Source organism: Choloepus didactylus, chromosome 5, assembly GCF_015220235.1.
Source record: "Choloepus didactylus isolate mChoDid1 chromosome 5, mChoDid1.pri, whole genome shotgun sequence".
Taxonomy (NCBI): Eukaryota; Metazoa; Chordata; class Mammalia; order Pilosa; family Megalonychidae; genus Choloepus; species Choloepus didactylus.
This window is the reverse complement of record NC_051311.1, coordinates 47,241,056-47,244,035: the sequence shown is the minus strand read 5'-3', so window position 1 is coordinate 47,244,035 and position 2,980 is coordinate 47,241,056. Positions and strand designations below refer to the sequence as shown.

At 42.7% G+C, this 2,980-nt stretch overlaps 1 pseudogene; it reads left to right on the top strand.

Moving 5' to 3' along the window:
- The first annotated feature begins 1,286 nt into the window (after positions 1-1,286).
- Positions 1,287-2,376, top strand: LOC119535273 (annotated as a pseudogene).
- Positions 2,377-2,980: the final 604 nt, after the last annotated feature.

The window sequence follows — 2,980 nt, the reverse complement described above, 5'->3', positions numbered from 1 at the left end:
TCTTGATTATCCTTTCCGGTTCACTGAGGAACCTCCGTGAACTCCACGTAGACTCCAATTTGAGTGGTCTCAGCCGAGAGCAGGATTAAGAACAACTGATGCCCTAAACACAACCCAACATTAGTGCCCCCTCCACCATTCCATTGCTTAAAATAAAGAATTTAAGGATCCTTTGCACAAATCTGCTGATGAATTAAATAGCCAAACCCAGCAGCTGTGTTTACACTTGTAAAAAGCAAGTCTTACTCTGTGAGATGGAAACAAATGTGATATCTGATGACATCTTCAAACCAAACTTCTAAACTTCAGTTACTCTCCATTCCTAAGAAAACACTTTTTTTAAACAAGGCAGGTTAAAGTTGAGCATGGCAGATAAAGACAATTATGAGAAATATTTGACATTGACTGGGGCAATGAAACAGTTAGGAGACGAGAGCTAGGGGGAAAATCTCTGCTCTGCATGCCCCTCCCCCATGGTGCCCTAAATACAAATTTAGTTGCTTAAAGGTTAATGCAGGACTACCTCAGCCAGATACACACCCGCTTAAACATTTCCCCACCTTCTCCCCAGAATAAAGCCAGTATGGAGGTCAGCCCAAGCATTAATTACCCTTATGGTAATTTCTTTACACTGCCTTTGCGTATTAACAGTATAAGAAACTTCTACCGGGACATAGCCTCTTAGAAGTGAAGACATTTCCTGACTGACCGACCATTAACGTCAAATAAGGGAGAGGTCAAAGTAAAAAGGGGAAAGCAAGAAGTGGCAGAAGTCAAAGGAGTAGGAATGAGACGCGAGGGGCGGGTGCGCTTTCAGGGCGCGTCTCGGCCGCCGCCCCGGGAATGATCTGGGTGACAGCAGGCGAGAGGAAGGACGGTCGCCCACCCCGTGTCGTCCCCCTCTCCGCCCCCCAGGAGGGGCGAGAGCACTGCCGTTAATGTCGGGCTCTTGGCCGTGGCTCCTCCCCTCCTGGCCTCTCGCGCTCCTCACTTCTTCCTAGCGCTCTGCTGGCTTCGGACAACCGCGCGGAGGCGCCCACTGCGCTCCAGTGCTCGTGCCAGACCTTTCAGCGGTCCTGTCCTTCGGGGCCTAGTCCCCTACTTTGGTCCTCCCGGACCCCTCCCCACCTGTGGTCCCGGTGGGACTCCGAGCTCTGCTGGAGCACCGTCCCCGAGAACCGCCGGGCTGCCGTGCCGCCCGAACGCCCAGCGAGCGGGCGCCCTTCAGAAGTGCCCCGGGACTCACTCACAGTGTGCTTGGATCATCAGAAAAACACTCTTGGGAAATGGCCTCTAAATCTTGGCTGAATTTATTAATCTTTCTGTGTGAATCAGCAATCGGATTTTTTTTTTATTTTCTCAGCTATTTAATAGTTTGTTGGAAGAACAAGGTGACACCCAGCCTAATATTCTTCATAATGATCCTCATGCTAGACATTCAGATGATAATGGACAGAATCATCTAGAAGGACAGATGAACTTCAATGCAGATGCCAGCCAACATAAAGATGAGGACACAGGCATCGCTGAAAAACTCTATCAGAAGGTTAAAATTCTTTGCTGGGTTATGACAGGACCTCAAAATTTAGAGAAAAAGGCCAAACACAAAGCTACATGGACCCAATGGTGTAATAAAGTTTTGTTTATGAGTTCAGAAGACAATAAAGACTTCCCTACTGTGGGATTAAAAGCCAAAGAAGGCAGAGACCAACTATACTGGAAAACAATTAAAGCTTTTCAGTATGTTTATGACCATTAGTTAGAAGATGCTGACTGGTTTATGAAAGCAGATGATGATACATATGTCATACTAGACAATTTGAGACGGCTTCATTCAAAATATAATCCTGAAAAACCCATTTACTTTGGGAGAAGATTCAAGCCCTATGTAAAGCAGAGCTACATGAGTGGAGGAGCGGGATATGTGTTGAGCAAGGAAGCCTTGAAAAGATTTGTTGATGCATTTAAAACGGACAAATGTATGCATAGTTCCTCCATCAAAGACCTAGCCGTGGGGAGATGCAAGGAAATTATAAATGTAGAAGCAGGAGATTCCAGAGATACCACTGGAAAAGAAACCTTTCATCCCTTTGTCCCAGAACACCACTTAATCAAAGGTTATCTACCCAAAACCTTTTGGTACTGGAATTATAACTATTATCTTCCTGCAGAGGGTCCTGGATGCTGTTCTGATCTTGCAATTTCTTTTCATTATGTTGACCCTCTTACTATGTATGAGTTAGAATACCTCATTTATCATCTTCACCCATATGGTTATTTATACAGATATCAACCTGCCTTACCTGAGAATATACTAAAGGAAATAAGTGAAACATACAAACTGATGATCCAAAAGTAAAATCAGGAAACTTTTGAAAGAAAAACATGGATGAACAGAAGTAAAATCCCTGATATCACACTGAACAAGGACTTCTGCATTTCTGAAATAGAATACTGGAATCCCATTGCGGAATTCTTTCTAAATGAACATTCATATTAGAAATCTTTTATATGAATGACTATAATCTGAAGTTTTAAGAAGCTGTGAAGTCTGTTAAAATGTGTGCTTGGTTTAGTAATAAATATATGAAGACTATGTGTTTTTAAAATGGTGGCCAGGTAGAGGGACTAAAAAGAAAATTTTGCTGCCTGTTCCTGACCACATGTGCTGTTGTCACTGAGAAACTAAAACAGTTAAATTTCCTAAAATTATACTGCACCATGTTAGTAACACACAGAATGCTAAAAAGGTCTGCCTTGAAAGAAAATTTTAGAAGAAAAAATTGGTGCTCAGTGTTGTTTGTAAACTCAAGACATGAGTTTGTATTTGCAGTATGACATAAATGAAACAAACCTTCCTTCCCCACCACACACACACACACACACACACACACACACTATTTGACTAATGAAAATTTTCCTGTGATTATTTATAATTAGCAGTGTTTCTTCCAGAAAAAAAAAGGTGGCATATTAATGG